At 39.9% G+C, this 18,140-nt stretch overlaps 2 long non-coding RNA genes across 3 annotated transcripts in view; one reads left to right on the forward strand and one right to left on the reverse strand.

The window, feature by feature from the left end:
• Positions 1–15,944, reverse strand: part of LOC110400557 — a 35,111-nt gene extending 19,167 nt beyond the window's left edge. The window contains exons 1-2 of the long non-coding RNA XR_002439935.1: positions 15,819–15,944; positions 14,526–14,593 (exon numbers count right to left, since the gene is read on the reverse strand). This is a non-coding gene — a long non-coding RNA (uncharacterized LOC110400557). The remainder of the gene's footprint in view (positions 1–14,525; positions 14,594–15,818) is intronic.
• LOC110400552 lies at positions 351–15,822 on the forward strand. Of its 2 annotated transcripts, XR_002439934.1 has the most exons (4): positions 351–697; positions 7,149–7,218; positions 9,752–14,177; positions 14,762–15,822. It is a non-coding gene; the product is annotated as an uncharacterized LOC110400552 (long non-coding RNA). The 2 variants fall into 2 exon arrangements; XR_002439933.1 differs by having other exon boundaries at positions 9,752–15,822.

Below are 18,140 nucleotides of genomic sequence, written 5' to 3' on the forward strand. Positions count from 1 at the left end.
GAAAATAAAGCATTCAGTACAGACTCGCAAATCAATTTTTGTTCATGGCTTGAAGGCAAGCACAGTTTTTTTGGAACATTTTTGTGGTCCTGTAATGGAGCACCCTTTGTTCAGTCCTACCACTTATGGAGAGTCCAGGATGTGGACAGCATGTATGCTCAAAACAAACTCTTGCACAGAAAAAAAAAAAGTACTCCTGTTCATGGATCTGTAGCTAATTCATAGCGAAGATTAGAAAAAGTAACATTACTTCATGTTCCTGAGAGCTGCAAAAATCCAGGCGTTATGCCTCAGTGCTCAGGTGACATTTGTTTGAGTAAGCAAGGGCTACAGCTGAAGTGTGGCCCTGGGGACCTGCTCTGAATATGTTTATTGAGGGGAAAGGGCTGTCTTGGGCTTACCTTTGCGTAAGCATGAAAAGCTGGATGATTAGTGTGATATTCTTACTGGGAACTATTTCTCTTTGCTTTTTGCTGTAGTAAGCATTCCGTTCCCCAGTAGCGGATGCAAGGGAGATAGGCACAAAGGGCTGGACCTTCCTCACAATGCATTAGATGTCCTACAACTATGGTAAGGCAGTGAGTGAATAACTCTGGGTAGCTGTTTCTTTAGATCATGTGAGTTCCTGCCAGAGAGGAAAACACAAACACTACTCCCCAGAAACAGCAAATAGCCGTTGAGAAGTGCTAGGAATCAGGTAAGAATACTAATGTTCTCTTTGTAAGCCTTAAAATGCTTCATAGGTAAAACTTAATCATTAACTCAGCTTTGTCAGTTTAATTGCTGGGCTAGGAAAGGCTAAGAAAAGACATCAAAAGAAGCAGCACTGAAGGGAGTGGCTGCTGGCAGGAAGCTGCAGGAGCAATGAACTTCTTGTAGTTGATGGCTGGAGCTAGCCACAGGATTCACAATCATACAAGTTCATGTAGGAGCAGATGTTGAGAAAGGCTATCTAGAAGAAGTACTATCTAGTTTGCCCGGAGACATAGTTATAAATTAAGATAAATCTGCTTGCCATATTTGTATTAATGTGGTTTTACATTAGCAATTAGGCTATATAAGAAAGATTTTGTTCTGAGGAGGTGTCTCTATGGCACACCACCAAGATACAAAAGCTTTGCATTCTGATGAAGTTCTCAGATGCAGATAAAATGAAATCTATGCACCTTTCTGATTAAACATCTGAAGTTTGAGCATGATTTATCCCTAACAAACTCAACACCTGCCAGAGTTGCTTATTGCCTTGCAGATTATAAATATTTCTGACAAATGTTCCTTCCTCGTTCTGAATTATACAGACATTATAATAAATAGGCACATATTTTAATTGGCATTTTTAATGCAATATTTTAAAGTAATTTCTTGTGTTACTTGCTTAATATTTTTAGTGAATTTACTTTGAGAATGCTCATTTGGGCCATTTTGTTTCTCTGAAGTGGGTTCTTCCCTTCACTCTTGTAGTTTCCAGCAAACATCTATGGGCAACAGTAGTTCACATACTTCTCAACACTCTGAGAGACAAGAACACACAATTGCCTTTCATTACTCAGATCAATGTTCTAATTGGTGTTTCTAAATCAATTTTATCTCCAAGATTTTCCTTCATCACAGACCTCCTCTAGGCCTGGACCTCTTCAGTATTTATTCTCTTTAAAAAATTAAAGAATAACATTCTTTTAAAGTTTTGGTTGAAAGTGAGTAGTGTGGTAAACACAGAGTTTGATATGTTGCAACAATTTTGTGAGGTGTTATGACCCACAGTGAGCCATCACCCTTAAAAACATAAAAAATCTGCTTAATTTTCTGAAGTTCAGGGCACTCCTGAATTCCAGCAGGTTTGATGGGAACACTGGGTCAGCTCCGGACTCCACTGGAGTCGTGGAGGATTTGGGCCTATACATCAAGCAGTGCTGATCAAATCACTTTCTTTTTGAGCCTGAATAGGGATTTCTGTTCCTTTGTTTAATGCACTCAAGTCTGAAACATTTGTTCTTTGCAAGTGTAAAAAAAAAAAGGAGATGTTCAGGAGAAAGTTGTACTTTACGCTGAAGTTGAACTTGAAGTGATCTCTCGAGATGTCTTTTATTTGTCTGTTAAGCAGAATGCACATTTATGGTGCTGTATAAATAATAATAATAATGTTATCACCTCGCTGTATTCTGTTTATTGTAATCTGTTTATTCTGCAAAACTCAGCAATGAAAGTAAAAATAGCCTCGGTGTGTGTTTTCAGTAAAGATCCTTGCCATTTTTATTTCATACAAACTTGTTCTCTCTTCCCCAGTTATAAGACACATTGTATTTAAAGCTATCAAAGGAAAACAAAACCAAATAAGTGCAACTCTCAAAAAATTATTATCTGATAACGCTAAGTAACTCAACTCCATAAAAGTATGAGGCCATATCATCCAATCTTTTTTAAGTACTCCACAATCAAATCAGTGAAGGATTCTACCTAAAAATCAGTGGTGTTCGATGGCCCAAGGAATTTCCAACATGAAGTGGAACCATACAGCTCAAGGAATTAGTCATAAGACAGTGAATCTTTTACCTATAAATTTTGGTTTGAAGCTATCTCAGCTTCGATAGGAAGTAATACTAGTTAGGGATTGATGGCCTGTAGGGATCAACATTAAAAGGCAATAGCTACCACAATGTGGTATCCGAGATATTAAAGCTATTTCCCGTACCTAAAAGAGGATATCAAGAAAGTATTCAGATATTAATGCTGGCCAGCATTTGTGAAATGAATAGGCTTGACCTCTTTTCTAGCAAATAGATCTCAACATTACGGAAACACTGCAAAAAGTGTATCCTTTTTTGTGACCTTGAAATCACCAGTCCTGTGGATGATTAACTTAGCGCAGAGTGAGAAGGAAGGTATGTACATTGGTAAGAGAAGGAAACAGAGGAGTTTTGCAAAATCTGCTGCTCAGATCACACCCTTTCCATGGATAAATAGTTTGTCAAGCTCTTGGGCTGCCAATCCTGCTCTTAGATCACCCATAAATATACTTATGGAGTATTAAAAAGTCCTGAAATAATTAAGGCAGAAAATATGAACTGACAGTCTAGGCATTAATCATGGTGCCTTATATTAATCTAGTACGAAAGTCACCACCTTTAGAAACTTTCATTTATCATACTTCCCTGTGTAAGCAAATCACAAGGGATTTGCAGTAGTTCCATCATTCCAAGGCTAGGATTTTACTACAAATACAGTAATGAACATTTCAAGCCTTGGACAGCCTGATTTTAAAAGCAATGGCTGTATACTACTACTTGAGATTTCAGTGTGCTTTGATACAGAGAGTAGCAGCCATTCTTTCCTTGATAAATACGTGCTAGAGACAGGGGAAGAAGTTTCATCTGGGAAGAGGGGGATAGCATACATGTCATTAAACCTGGCCACAGGTAATAAAACAGAAAACTCAGTGCAGCAGTACCTTAACACTCCACTTTCAGAGGGCTCCCATGAACTGAAGGCAAAGAGGGGTTAGTGAAAGGCATTGCTTTCCCAGCTGCAAGTGAAGATGTTCCCCATTCAGCAAGGAGCCAAACATCTCCGGGAAAACCAACTCAGTGTCCAAAAGTAAAGGCTCCGATGCACCTCTCAGAGTACTTCAGCTGCATGCCAAGCACTTAGGCCCAAGCATGCATCGTCTCTGGATGGTGGTGGGATGAGGCACTGGCCTGTGCTAGGCCGCAGTTTTGCAGCCCCCCTGGATAGCTTGGCCTCAGCACAGCCCCTCCCAGATCCAAAACCTTTATTATCCTGCATAAATACTTCTGCAGATGCTGCTCAAATGCCAAAACAGTTTGTCTGGCATGAAGGCTGTTTGGGCACCAGAGAGCAGTACATGTGTGGAGTCTCATCTCTCTCTCTCTCACTTCCAAGCCCTCACGCCTAACTGGTGCCTAATGAATGGACTTAAAAATAAATTGCATCTTCCTGGGGCTGTTCTTCTTCTGCGGCTGGCATCTGGAAAGCATTGCCTGTGTGCAGTGCAGTTGCACACCTGCAGAGTCTTTTTTTCCTTCCTTATTTTCCCTCTGTAAGTTAAACAGAGCAAGACCACAGCCGTCCACATGACCGGGGCTAGGTGCAACATCCATACAAACCCAATATCTGCATCACTTTGACAGTTTTTGCTACAAAGCCTTTTGAAGCCTTTCTATCCTATTTATCCACCAGCCTTTTTCTTCAGTCCAGCCGTTCCTGGCCCTGGGTTGAAGAAGCTTATTAAAAATTCCATACAAACCTACATTAGTATAAATTAAGAGGTAGAGGACATTATCCTGAATAGAGTGTGAATTTTTATTCAAATAATTCTATTAGCATAATTATCTTTTTGAGGAATTAAATGTACATTATTACACTTGATGTGCTACAAATTATAAAAGCAAAATTTCACTTGTAAGGTTGCACAGTTCTCTAGCAATTAGCCATATTGCACCCAGAAAACCAAAATTAAACACATAAATTAAAACAGCAGGAGGGATAATAATGTTAGAAAGGGGGCGTAGATTTTATGTGGTTTGTTGCTTTCAAAACTCAAACTAAAGATAGTTCTGACAGGAACAGGTCGGACAAGTGGGGTTAACAGGTTTCCCCACATTTTTCTAACCAGCGATGTAAAAAAATTACTTGACAGAACAATTACGTGAGCTACTCTCACCAGTGATAATAACATAATCTAAGCAAGTCATTTACTTGTGCACTTCGTATATTATCTTGCAACATACTCCTGATTTTTTACAACACATAGCTGTTATTGGTGTATTACTCAATACGTACATTGGCTCTGAATTCAACATTCATACTCTTTTTATGGTTATTGAATGCCTGTGGCTGCATCTACATGCAGCTACCTACACAAAGACTTATAGCATTTTATAGTACTTTATATAGACAGCATTTATCCAGCAGGCATTAATAATCACAATCACAAAAAATTATCAACTCACAGAATTAATTCCAGAATGACTAAAACATTTAGATAACAGCAGTCAATTAAACAGCATGGAGAAACACATGAATGCCACTGAATGGACTCCAAAGGTGTCCTGCACTCACCAAGCTTGCTAAAATTCTTCTAGACAAGATTCAGCACAAGAAATGTCCCAGACCTGGAAAATTTTCATTTGCCTTGCCATGCAAAACTGAATTAAATCTGAGGAAATTCTGGAAAGTGGGAAAGAAATAGCAGCAGTTTTCCAAATCTCTGGGCTGTGCAAATATAAAAACATGGAGGAGCACTACTGCTATCCACAGGTCACAGCCAGCAACGAGGGACACTTGCAGCATGTCTTTGTGTCTGTCAGAAGAAAAATTTCTTTCTGACTTACCCTGTGCATTGATTATCTTATGCATTTTATATAGTTCTTCCCTGTGTTAAAATTTCCCTCTATTTGCTTCTGATTCCCTTGTGCTTCTAAGAGGAAGCAGATTACATGTGCTTACCATGAAATGTTCTGAGGTTTGGACAGTCTTCTAGCATAATTTGCTAGAATTGTAGGTTATTCACTTTGGCCTGAAATACACGGAACTGCTTGGGTACTGACTGCTTGAGGGAGCATCTGTCTCCTTATGGTGTTGTACTGCCATGGTGATACAGGAGGGATTTGCCACTTAGGGGAGATTTCAGGAGAGAGGACTTAGACTTGCTTTTTCGTCACTCCTCCGTCTTTTAACACACCAGTTTTATTTATTCCATTTCTGGGCTCATGTCCTGCACTTCCCTTATTTCTGTTTCCCTTATGGACTAATGTTCAAGAAGGATCAAATTTACAGAGTTTTTTACAAAGGAAGATTACATTGCCACTAACTATGTAGTCCGCACTAACTAATTGTGTGGAATTCTGCATACAACTGTGTATGCATCAACAGAAAAGAAGAGGCACTTCTAATAAAACTCAAGAAATGCATTTAAAATAACTTATTTTGCTATAGCTGTTGGAGGAAGGGGGCAAAATTAATGTTTTCTACTGTGCGTTCTGATGAAACTGAGCACAAGAGGAAATAAAAAAATAATAATTCAGAATGTCTCTCCAAATTCTTGTCAATGAGGTTAAATTCAAGATTACACAAAGTTATTGAATAAGACTGATCCAATATCAGGTGCATTACTTCTTTTTTTCCAGCATAAAAAGGCACATGCTCCTTACAAGAAATAGAACCAATTCATTCATTCAGTAGTGCAGGTGTAAAATTTTAAATGACTGACAAGGAACAGTAGGATTAGATAGTATGACCATTCTGTACAAGGACATAGTGCCTGTGAAAGAACAGTCTCAGAGACCTTAAAATATAATGCAATTTCTAAACCCTCTGATTCACTAGCACTATGAATTTGTCCATTTCTTCATCCAAATGCTCTATTTTTTCCCCTCCTCACTCTTTGACACTCTCTCAGCACTGGCAGTCCCTTGTCACAGTGTATTTTCCTTGGAATTCCCTTTATCACAAAGCTGGACTTGTTCTTCCAGCATGGATCATAACTCTCAGACACTGTGAGATTCAACATCTATGACATTTTTAAGAGTATACAGTTGACAACTGATATAAAAAATGGTGTCCAGATGAGAGAGTTCAAAGCTGACTGAGTTGATTACTTAAAGTATCTGTAGGCTTCTGTTGTCCTGCTGAGCCTCAATACTTTTCTACCTGCACTCTGTAATGGTAAAATGGGATATGTCCACACTTCCCAGGGGTGCAGGGGATTCCCAAGACGTACTACTTGCTCTTCATGTTTCACTTGAAAATCCATGTACCTTAACACCAAACAACATTGGCCTCTGAGGAGGGATCTCAGGGTGCCCAACTCAGGTGCCTGATGTCCATCCTCCAGCATAGCACAAGGGGAAGGTGAAGCAAGTGGACAAACTTGACCATGCATGAGCACAATCTAGCCTCGTGGTTAGGAAATGCACTCAGAAATGAGTGTAAGGGGATGGTAAACTTGACCTGAAAGAGCCTGAGAAGCTATTGTGTCTCATCATTGTAAGTCCAGCAACGGCCTACAGCAAGAATCTCTTTATTCCTCGAGTGTTGTTAAAAGGGAATAGAAACATGAGTGTATTTGGCTGTCTGTCCCTATGTGTGCTTCTATAAAATTAATTTAGTACTTTTTCCTCCTGTTACTGTAGGTTTTTCCATACCTGTTGTGGCTGCCACCATTTTTCATCTTGTTTTTCACTCCTCCATCTGCCAGGAATGGTGAGGCACCCACTCATGCCATCTATCTCTCTCTTTTTTCAGCTTTGACACCTATTTTACCATCACCCTTTGGCAGCAGTAATCCCTCCCTTGAGTAATAACTCCTTCCCTGCCTCCTTCCCTGCCTGCAGCTTGAGGTGGAGCATTAAGAAATTGAGGAAAGAACAGGAAAAATTTTCATAACAGGGAGAGGTAGAGGCCTCTGAGGGATGAGCTGGAAACAATCCAGGTTAAACTAGATGAAAGGTAGCAGGGGCAGGGAAAAGACAAAATAGCTATCAGTTTATCAAGTGAAGTTGCATCAGGGAGAATGGGACCTTTTCAATACTGGGTAGAAGAAAGGGCTCTGCAGCTGTCTTGCAAAGAAACAACAGCAATAATGGGAATTCAGAGGTGGTGTGATTTATCTAGGGAGTGTCACATATGTCTCGACAAAATCGTCCAAGAGCTCAGATAAATCAGTCCTAAAATATTCACCTTTCTGCAGTGTCATATGCAAATGGAATTTGCAGACCTTTACACATTTTTGCAAAGAAACTGGTGCAATGTCATGGTTTGATCTATGTGTTGAAGAACATAAGCGTGAATGTTCAAGGGCTCTTACTCCTCTCATTATTTGGAAAAGAGCTCTTTAAAATCAGTCCAAAACCTACATGTAAGCTATGCTTTTGATGATTAAAGCATTAATGGAACTAGGTACCAAAAGTTCAATACAACAGGATTGCTGCATACTTGCAGCTTTTTTTATTTATTTAGTACAACAAAGTAAAACAGATAATGAAGGGTGCTTGAGTTTGGGAAGCATGCAAGGGAGCTTACTGAGAGTCCAAATCATTTGGGTGCTGTAATAAGGAGACAGAAGACTGCAAAATACTACATCCTATATGTAGACATCACACAACACCCTATCAGGTATAAACCCTGTAGTACATGTAGAGAAGCTGTGGTACAGAGCTTACAGGATTGTCTGAGGGAATTTTAGTCAGATGCAGATTTTCCTGATTTCAATTTTAATGCTTTGACCATTACACTACACCAAGTTAAAGATTATTATCATCTTCTATGGTCTCACTGGGCTTCATCTATCTTTTGTTTTCAGTTTTAAATAATTAAATTAGGTATATTAGTGATATGTTAATGCAATTGTTGCCCTGGGCAGTTAGAATTGGAGCAGGAATCAAGAGAGACTTTCAGGGTAAAGATAGAAAAACTGAAAATGATTAAAACCAAGAGCCTGGGATAAAAATTATATGGTTTTTAAAATGTAAGCACAGCTGGGGAGAAGGGGGAGTCCTCTAAAAGCCTGTCTCCAGCATATGATAAAAACATTCAGGGCATTCACTTTGTAGAGGAGTTGGGAAAATTCCATGTCCGGATACAAAAATGACCCGCCAAGGTCATTTTTGATTACAAGATAGTGTTAAGCAATAGGAGGAGAATTAAAATCTAAGATTCATATCTTACATGGAGTGAAGAGTTTTCAGCCACATTATCAGAAGAGAAATAGCCTGTGCTTACAGTAAAGATGAATGAATTGGGCAAGCAGAAACATCAGCTTGCAGCAGGTGAGAGCAATGATCCCACTACCCAACTCCCTGTGTTCCTGGAGGACCACACTCCTCTCATCCTGCATGGTTTTGTAAGGTCAGCTTTTTGGTGGTTTAGCCAAAGCTGGTGCTGAAGGTCCAAAGAGGGAAGTGCCAATGTAAGGAATGAACAGGTAGAATATTCTTTAAATAAAATTCCTGCACCATATATGCTCCCTCCAGTGCTAATGTTAGGGAGGAGAAGTATGAAAACTTATGGTCTTGTATCTGAAATTTCAGAGAAGATTCTAATATGCCCTAATAGAAAGAGGGCATAACATCTTTTACACATCCATCTTTCCTTGCCAGCATTTGCATCAGTTTATATTTGTCCAGGGGTGAGGTAATTAAATGCAGCAAGTTGTCTAATCATCTGTGTGACACTCAACCTTCTGAAGGCAATTCACTAATAGGGCTACATTTGAAGATACATTCATTAATTTTCAATAGAAGCTAGTGTTGAGAAGATGGTAGAAGCATAAGACTGGCCAGAAAAGTAAGAAGACAGTAAAGCACTTCGTGCAACTTGATAAATTTATTTGATAAGTAATCTAGGCTGTTTCCTCAGTATGCAGATTCAAGGGACTTTTCAAATTATTGTCTCTAAAACAATTAAAATCAGTATTATATGAATGATGGGACTCCCTTATTAGCTAATTATTGTTCCTATAATTAACTGAGAGCAACTAATCACACTGATACATCCCTTGAATAATTGACTGATTGAGGTAATGACTAGCTTTCAAACATATTTGTCATTAATTTGTAACTCACGTAGGTGAAAATATGCAATAAAGTCAATGGCTGCTCAGAATTTGAAGTAAGAGAACGATCTTCTATTTGTGTCCATGTCACACTGTTGTGATGAAGTAGCTTTTTAAGGTATCCTAGAGGGAGGTTGCACATTTGCCTTTTTGTCATTAGTATACTCAATTCTCTTCCCCCAGAGGAGATCAGCAGGAGGAGATCAGCTGAAGGAGATGGAGAAAGGTGGAGCCAGCATCCAAAATGGGGAAGATACTCCTCTGCTTATTTGAAATGTTACTCATATGCTCTCTGAACTACAAACTGGTAAGAGATGCCAGGTTAACAGCCTGTAAGACTGAAATTTGTGTTTATCCAAAGACAACAGCAAGAACAGAAGCTATGTGGTTTCATATGTATCTGGCTTTGACCTTCAATGTTTTTTCCAGCAGAATGGCTACTTTGCTAGAAAACATTGTTCCAAGACAACAAAAGCCCTTCAAAAACCTGGATCAAATACAGCAAATAATTTTGGCCAGAAGAATAGATGAAAATGCAGAAAAGTTGAAATATTGAATGTTGGTATTTCTGAACTACTACAGTTTGCTTTTCCCTTTGACCAAAGAAGTTAAATAAGTTTGATATAAAAAAAGTCATATAACAGGAATAAAATCTTAGAAGAAGCATGCGGTTGGACTAGCAAATTTGGATTACTTCAGTGCTCAACAAAAGAGGCCATCAGCCTCATCAGAGCTAACCCAAAAAGACAACAACTTCACAAGGTGACCCAAAGTTCATGTGCTCATCCTGTAAAAGTCTCTCTGCCTTCACTGATTGTTCAGAAGGCTTTTGTAGACAGGCCAACTAAATTAGACATCTCTCTCAGCTACCTGAAATTCAGTGGTTTGACCTTTCAAAACATGTCACTCTGCTTGAATTAAACATTGCAGGTAGAGCTGAAAAGGAAAATTTGTTTCACCAATCTGAGATGCATTTATATCTCGCTGCAATGCTGACTTGAATGGCATACTCATGGGTGATATCAGCAATGAAAATTTGACCATGAGACAATTTCCATGATTGCACAGAGTTGCTCTGAACCAGGACTACACATTCACAACTTGCAAAGAAGTTGAGCTTGATTTCCACTTTTCCTTTCTTCAGTCACCAGGATGGTTTCCACGCATGGTGTCAGGGCCATGTAAGTAAAGTGAACGCACAGAGGCACCAACTATGTTACGCTTTTTGCCTATATTATTACTAAAGCTGAAGCTAAGATACTCTTACATTTTCCTTATCCTTCTCCAACACTGATTTTACCATTTTCTCTCTTCATCTTGAGACATGTCCCTGTAAAGGAGGCTCAAGACCCACCATCCTGAAGGGTCTCCTTCCCAGACATTCACTGTTAGACTGGAGCTGTAAAATGAAAGGAGCTACCTCGGTTCTGCCTTACTCACTGGGAAGTACAAAGCCTTCCTTCTGCTTGCCACACTACCGGAAATTCCCATGTATAAACTCTTGCTTCTATGAGAGACAACCTGAAGAAGGACAAATTGTTTGGAAGTTCTTTTTCAGTCTGTGAGATCTAGGCTTTGTACCCAGTTTCCTGTTTCACCCTTCTCTTCATTTTTCCTGCCTTTGTGGCACTGGAACTGTACAACCTCTCTCAAGCCTTTAGGGCCTGAACAGTTCTGCCTGATCTCAAATGAATTTTCAAAATATAAGATCCAACCATGTAAAGGATTGGAGAAAAATATTCTAAATCTTTTTGTTTAACCAGGCACCAATCACTGTGTTATCTGAGCTCCTCACAAGTAAGACATGTCTTACAGAACATTTATTGCATTTTATCTCGGGGATATTGTTTGCCTATCAGCCTTTATCTCAGGATTTCGCAAAATACCTAAAAGCATTTTAATCAAAGGACAGAGAACAAGGTGAGCAGTAATTACAGCTATTCAAACATCATGACACTTTTTACAATTGTGGAATAACAAAGTTAACTCACAAGATAGTCCACACCTATGAAAAGATTCATGAAGAAAAAGGACTCAATCTTTTCTTCTTGCAGAAAGGTTTCAGTTAATTGCTGAGAGCTGACCGTCACAGAGAGTCAATTCTGTGCTGGCAAATACACCTAAAGCCTTCCTGACATTAAAACAAAAAAAGCCCAACCTGATATTAAAGCAACAGACATACTTGCAAGGGAAGTTGGACGTGTTTCTGTCAATCTAATCCACCACAGTAGGATGACAGAACACCACACCATTTTCAGTTCTGTTCCAGCTCCACACAGAGGACCCTAACTCCACTTCTGGCTCTGTGCCTCAACTTGAAAACTGAGATAATCGTGCTCATTTGACTCACGTGGATGCTGTAAAGATGCTTTGTAAATCACTTTCAGAAACTTGACAGAAGGCCCTTCTGAGTTTTAATTGATCAGCATTTTTTCAGATAGCAAGACAACAATGATGCAAAAGCAGCAGAAAATGTTATGTCTGGATTAAAATTAAATAGGATGTAGATCGCTTGGATGAGCCCTCCTGGGGGTGGTGTTGCAGAAATATTTCCACTTCCAGGGAATATGCTGTACTAGTAGTGTGCAAAATTTCACACCATACTCAAACACTGACCCTTTCTGTCTCTCTCAAAGTTGCACCCTGAGGGGCCAGAAGTCTAAGTTTTTTTTCAAGTAATTATACATAATTACACAGTGATGCAAAGTGCCATAAAATGAAAGAGAGAAGACATTTGCCAAGAAGGGCTTCTATAATCCTCGTCATGATGTACATGGAATGTACTCCATCTCCTTCTAATTTTACATTATGCATTGCAGTCATATTGTAGGTGAAATACTCTTTTGAAGTATGAATTAATTAGCCCATCTTTATTTCCAAACAGAGGTCATATAGTTAATTATTAAACAGTTGAAGGAGTCAGACAGGTCCTTTCTTACCATGTTCTGCTCCATAAGCTTCATAGTGCAATCTCTTCCAGGGAAGGTACAAGGACTGATGTTAAAGGGAATAAATAGAAATATCCTTGCTCTCCAAAAATTATAATCTCCATTTTGTAGCTGTGAGCCAGAGATGTCTACATAGAGCAAGGTCTGATTTTGTAGGGTGTCTGAAACTGCCCATCTTTTTAAATGGGGGCAACTCCTATTGATGCTTTACATGGGAGCATTGCTGAACTCTGCAAAGCAATCGCAAAGGAAGGAAAGCATCACCATGCAAAGGAGATGCATTATTATTCTGTAGGCTTGGCTACTCATGGAAGTAAGAAGGATAAATAAGGAGATTAATTTATGTATCCTGAACTACCTCACATTAGCTACGCTGTCACATTTTTTTATTCATGGTAAATGCAAGGTAATCTTTCCCTGCTTATAAATTTATAAATGCACACTGCGTGATAATGTATGGCATCTTGCTTGTAATGATTCCCCAAATGTCTGTTCCTTAGAGGAATCCTTTCACCCTACATGGTAAGCTGCTGGAGGCCCTGATTCTTTCAAGGGATTCTTCCATATCCTAAAGACACACACATTTCACTATTTTGGAAAAAAACAACCCACTACAGGCAGAAAATTTATGTCTTGTGCAGAAAATAAAAGAAACAAAAAAGGACAGATCAACAACTGATTCACAATTTATGACTTGTTAAGCATTTTGCTTCATAACCACAATCTGTTTACATGAACTGCTTTAGTGTAAGAGTCAAAAAGTTAATTGCTCAGTTGCAGGAATCTTAGATAAAAGTTTGTTCAGTAACTATAATTCACTACAGCCTACCAGAAGTCTGCAAGTAAATAACTTTGCACCAAAGTCCTTCTACTGCCCTCTGATGACTCACAAGTAACAGAAGCTTTCTGAAGCAAAAGAAGAGATTGTCTTATGAGAGGGTGTGATTTATTCCAATCAAAGCTCCTGACTAGTGTCACTTCTGTTCTGTTTGATATCTGTGAGAGTCCATTTCAAGAACATCATATAAGCTTGGGCAAAAGTTTTCAAAAAACAATGCCTTGCCTCTCAGCTCCCCACTCATTTTCACCAGTGATATACCTTAAATGCCACAGCCATATTGCGAACAACATACGTTTTTCTGTACTTAGCAGAAGATCAGGAACCTTTAAGATAATGTCCAGAAGTGCTTGCATTATATCCTTCCTTATGTGTCCCATAAACTGAAATGTCATCTCCATAAACTTCCACTCCCCTTAGGCCCTCTGGGCAGCATCATTTCCCTTCTGTACAGGGGTCTGCATAAGCAGTAACTCCCAACCAGCCCTGTGCAATTCGTCACCTGCTATCACCAAGCTGGGCAAGAACTTTGGACAAGCTGTGGGCTGCACCCCACTGGGGCTATATTGACACATCAGGTAGGACGCAGATGGAGCCCAAGAACCAAGCAAGCAGTCTTGAGGCTCGGTTTATTTCCTTCCCTGTTGCCTGGTTAGGCACATTTTGCTTCTTACCCAACAATAGGATTGTGTGGAGACCTATGAGATTGTGCACAGGGTGGGTTTCCATCTTCCACAGCAACCTCCATGAATCATGTGCTTCTTACAAAGCCAAGACCCAAGGATTTCCCTGTACACTGACAGAGCTGGCCTCGGATTACCAGGTTACAAAGACATCACTCATATCCTCTTTGCTTTTGTAGCATGTGTAGGCTCTGAATGGATCTAGACAACTGATTTGTCACCTTGAGCCAGTGCACTTTTGTGCCTTTACAAATCCCAGTCACCTCTGCCCTGGAATCAATGTGAAATTTAACAACTGTATTGCAGACCTTAAAAATAACAGTCTAGACTTGTTCATGAATGCCTGCTTTGGACATTGAACTCAGAAAATAGGTAACTCTCACTTGTATTTGCCCTTTCTCCCTGGCTCCTTTGCTTTGACAGACACATTCCCAGTATCCTATTATCTTACATGTTTGTACTACAGTAAGTGGGCATAACTGATTTACCTTTTCTTCTGCATTCATGGCTTTCTGTACTTCTGTCCGGCCCCTTCTTATTCATCTTTTCTTCTGAACTGAACAAAGAAGTTTGTTGGAAAAAGAAGAACAAGATTAACACTGAAAACTACCGTGAATCTATCTTCCCTTTACTGCACAGCCTCTGCCTAAAGCCTCTGGTTTCTATCTCACATTTAAAGAAACAGCAACTTCCTAACCAGGGCATTTTCCTTTTTCTTCCCCAGCACAAGCTTTGTCTGAGCACAGACCCAGATGCCTTTCCAGAACCTTCATCTTCAGTGATGTCCCATACCAGCCCTGTCCTGGTATAACAGACTTGGGCCAAGTGGAACAGCAAACAGCACAGCAAAGTTGTTCCAGAGAAGTAGTCAGTATACACCTTCATCTTTTTAGCATACTTTAGCAACAGAAAGTTAGGAAAAACATCAGGACCAAGTCACCAGCAGGGTCTGACATCCATGAATGTGTCCCACTCAAATCATAAGCTGATTATGAGATCACAACTTCAGCAGCCATATGTCATTGAAGGACCCTCACTGCGCATGTGGTTTCCTTATTGAAATAAAAAGATATATTTTCCTTTGACTTCTCTAAAGAAGCAAAATTACCTAGCAGGAAGCAAGGAGGGTGAAGAGATAAAGACGATTATAATCACAGAATTAGGAGCAGCACAGAAGTCTCCAAGAGGATCTGTACTTGGGAAAAAATTACTCAGTAAACATCCGGACCTCTGTTAACCCAAGAAAGGACTCATTAGGTACAAACGGACCGTCACTGACTACCATTTGTTTGTTCTCCAATTTTATTTATTTCTTCTAACTCAGAGAAATAAATCTCATTTTGACCCTAATGCATGACTCACTCTTCTCAAAAAAGCAGGTTATTAGCAGCAGCTTCCTCAGCTGAGAAGTATCAAGCATCTTTCTCTATCTCTCACCTCTCTTGTAGCAATAACTACTTGGTGTGGTGATGATAAGAGAAGCTCCATTCAAGAGTTCAAATGCTCCCAATGAAACTAAAAATTAGTGCCAAGAACAGCCCCAACAAATTGAAGAGCGGATGTCAAAAAGTCCCCCTCGAATTGTGTGAAGGGGTAGGAAAAAGGCAGAGGAAATGAGAGATAGGAGGAAGACCTGCTTTTTCTGTGCAATTTCACAGAATGATTCCAATAAACCTAAAGCTTTCTTTTTTTGATAGTAAATAGACAGTTACTTCAATGAAGCCCATCCCCTGCAGCCCCAGGATTCATTCCTTTTTTGGAAAAAAAAAAAAAAAAGTTACCTCTTCTTTTTGCCAGCCTGTAAAGGTGAAGGAAATTAAAGTTCCAGGGATTAAGCCTGCTGTGCCATCTACACAGTCATTCACTTCCTGATTGAACTTCGGTTATGCTGCAGGGCATGGCTCAGCATGGAACTGCGGACCAGGCTGAGCAGGGAGTAAAGTGGTTTCCCAGCTCATGACCCATGGGCAGCGTGGGGCTAGGACGGGAACCAGCACTGCTCAGGGTGACCAGATATGACTGTGTGAAAAGCTGAGGCTATTGGTGAATACTGCATTGCCTGCAGCTCAACTGTTCTCGCTGTTTGCAGGGCAGCTAAAGTTTAGTAGCCCCACCTAGATCCCAACACTCTCATTTGACTGGCGTATATTTACACTGTGAGAGGACTGTGCGCCATTTACTTACGCTAAGAGAAGGATGTATTGAGAAGGATGTTTCCTGCCAGGAAGAGGATGCAGAAAGGGTGTTTCCTGACACTGTGGCAGAATTTCAGCCTTCCAGCATCAACATTGCTTCTGCTCAAACTTCCACTCTCAAAGTGAGGTGCAGCCTAATATGAATTTCAGCTCCAACAGGAGTGCAACTAAGGAAATAATATTTATTCCTCTGAATCCAGTGAAGGATACAAAGCCTTTCAGGATTTAAAATTGACTTAGTGATGCAAATCTGTGTACATATGTGTATTCCTTTTCTCAGGTTAGATATGGCTTCTTTTAGTTTAGTTTGAAACTCTTGTTTGTGTGTGTGTGTGTGTGTATACGTATATATGCATATGTATATGTATCTGAATTAAATTGCTTTTAAACAAAAATAATGTGTTCTCTGTCCTCACAGAAGCTGAATACTATTCGATTGGTTGAAAGAAAATTAACAACAGTGTAAGAGAGTACAGTTCTCCACATGTAGAGTGTTATTGCATTTTGCAATCTTGAAACTAGATTTTCATTGGCAATCACCTTTGAAAATTCTGAAATACATTTATAGATAGAACATCTCACGAGGAATTTTCTTATTTTCACATGATTCACGGTATTGCACACATACAGAAAACAAGCAGAAATGTATGGAGAAGAGGCAGACGCTTCAGGCTGTGCACTCAAAAGAACTGCATTTGAGCCCAGTGCAGTCTTATCATTCTTTCCTGTTTGTTCATTTCCTGCTTTCTCTGTCTTTATCAAGGGAGGGTAACATGTAGAAGCATTTCTATGTAGATCCTTGTTCTAGGTGATTTGGAGAGTGTTATCTGTGTTAAGGCTCTTCTCTGTACCAGGCCATACTTGCATTTCTTACAGCTGTGTGTGACTCCTACTATTTGGGTGGAAGTGGTCAGTGTTGCTGCTGGGTAATACTTTTCTTTATTTAGGAGGAATTATTTATAGGAGAATGAAGTGAAGGAATAACACACAGTTCTCTCCTTTTTCCCTTTCTTCTTTTGTCATTTTCTCCCAACCTCACTTTGATCAGCACTAGCATCCCTGTATTTGAAATGAACTGTGGTCTTCATGTCAAGAATGTCCATTTTCCTCTCCTCATGAACAAAACTCCACATTTCACACCATAGTAGTCCTTTGGACAAGAAGATATGAATCTCTCAGTTCGTGTGTACAGGAAAAACCTAAGTAAATGTCCAGGGTTCAGCACATCATTTCTCAGATTCCCACGCTACTGGGCATGAGCCAGCCCTGGGCTGAGTTCATTTCTTGCAATTACATTTCTGTGAAGGAGTGTAGTTCAAATGTCAGAAAGACCACAGCCAAATCTTAGATGAGTTGTTGTTTAGGAAAAAGTGCTTGCAAAAAAAAAAAAGAGGACAGCTGAAACTGCTGGACTGGAAGATAATTCAGGAGGAAAGGGACCTAGGAAGTTCCCTAGTCCAACCTCCTGCTGAAAGCAGGGTCAGTCAAGAAGCCAGACCAAACTTCTCAGAACTGTACACAGTTAAGTCTTCATAACCTCCAAGGATGGAGCCTTCTTAGCATTGCTTGGCACACAGCTTCACTGCCTGGCCATAGTCACCAGCAGAATGTCTTTCCTTACCTACAGGCCAAACCTCCCCTGTTTCAACCTGTGCCCATAGCTCACTTTCCTCTCACCATGCACTGAGAAGATCTTGGCTCTGTTTTCTTGATGACCTCCTCAGCTTGTATGTGTTGAGTCCTTGCAAGCCGTCTCTGACTCCCTCCTCACCTACTGCTGGCCACTGGTTGCACTAAATGCCCTTCAGATGTCCATTCCTACTCTAAGAATTCTACGATTCTATGGTTATCTTCCTTGAGCCCCTTCTTTAAGCAAGAGGCCTGGGAGAGCTTCTTGGAGCAGACTGA

This window comes from Numida meleagris, chromosome 1 (assembly GCF_002078875.1).
Source record: "Numida meleagris isolate 19003 breed g44 Domestic line chromosome 1, NumMel1.0, whole genome shotgun sequence".
Classification (NCBI taxonomy): domain Eukaryota; kingdom Metazoa; phylum Chordata; class Aves; order Galliformes; family Numididae; genus Numida; species Numida meleagris.